We start from the raw sequence: 1678 nt of genomic DNA, 5'->3' as shown, positions 1-1678 counted from the left end.
GTACATATGCTGATTTCTGGCAACTGTATCAATAAGCTCTTGAGCTTCTTCAATTGTTTTTCTCATATGTATAGATCCATCGGCTGAGTGATCTAGAGAAATCTGAGCTTTTTCTGTAAGCCCATAGTAGAAGATGTCTAATTGCACCCACTCTGAAAACATTTCAGAGGGGCATTTTCTTAACATCTCTCTGTATCTCTCCCAGGCATCATAAAGGGATTCATTATCTCCTTGTTTGAAGCATTGGATGCTTAGCCTTAGCTGTGTCATCCGTTTTGGAGGGAAATAGTGATTCAGGAATTTTTTCGACAGCTGTTTCCATGTTTTTATGCTGTTCTTAGGCTGGTTATTTAACCACCTCTTAGCTTGATCTTTTACAGCAAATGGAAACAGTAATAATCTATAGACATCTTGATCTACTTCCTTATCATGTACTGTGTCAGTAATTTGTAAAAATTGTGCCAGAAACTCTGTAGGTTCTTCCTGTGGAAGACCGGAATACTGGCAGCTTTGCTGCACCATGATAATGAGCTGAGGATTCAACTCAAAGCTACTAACTCCAATGGAGGGTATACAGATACTATTCCCATATGAAGCAGTAGTGGGGTTAGCATATGACCCCAAAGTCCTCCTGGACTGTTCATTCCCACTTAGTTCCATGATGGAATAAAGGAGATGATATGTATGTTGATATTATTTATTTATAAAAATTTATTTTATAAAATAAAATAAAAATGAAATAAATAAAAGAAATTGAAAATATTTTGAAATTGAAATCTGAATTTTTATATAAAATTTTCGAAAATGTAGTTCAAAATTAGTTAGAAAAGATATTTTTTTGAATTTTGAATTTTATGATGAAAGAGAAAAACACACAAAAAACACAAGACTTAAAATTTTTAGATCCAATGTTCCTTATTTTCGAAAATTTTGGAGGAAAAACACTAAGAAACACCAAACTTAAAAATTTTAAGATCAAAACACAAGAAATACTCAAGAACACCTTGAAGATTCACAAGAACACCAAGAACAAAAGAAAGAACACCAAACTTAAAATTTTTTTAGAAAACCAAGACAAATTTTTGAAAATTAAAGAAAAATTAACAAGAAAATACCAAACTTAAAGTTTGGCACAAGATTCAATCAAAAAAAATTATTATTTTTTTTTTGAAAAAGATTTTAAAGAAGATACCCAATTATCAAGAACAACTACTAATGCTCCAGCCAATTGGGCAGCAACTTCAATGTTGATTTTAAAGATGTATTATATTTATGGATAAAAGTATAATTTTTGAAAGTTAATGTTTTGAAAAAGCACAAGAAAAACAAGAAAAGACACAAAACAAGAAAAACTCAAGATCAAATAAGCAAAAAAACAAGAACAACTTGAAGATCAATGAAGAACAAAGAACACAAGTTCGAAAATTTAAAGAAAAATATAAAATATGCAATTAACACCAAACTTAGAAAAAGACACTAAACTCACAAAAATTAACAATTAATTAAAAAATAATATTTTTGAAAAGAAATTTTTGAAAAGAAACTATCCTATTAGGATTTAATGACTCTATAACAATAAAAATAAATTATTCCTAATCTAAGAAATAAAATAAACCTTTAGTTGTTCAAACTCGAACAATCCCCGGCAACGGCGCCAAAATCTTGGTGCACGAAATTG

The sequence above is a fragment of the Arachis duranensis genome, chromosome 1 (assembly GCF_000817695.3).
Source record: "Arachis duranensis cultivar V14167 chromosome 1, aradu.V14167.gnm2.J7QH, whole genome shotgun sequence".
In the NCBI taxonomy this organism is placed as follows: Eukaryota; Viridiplantae; Streptophyta; class Magnoliopsida; order Fabales; family Fabaceae; genus Arachis; species Arachis duranensis.
The sequence above is the reverse complement of the archived record's forward strand: the minus strand, read 5'-3'. Positions refer to the sequence as shown.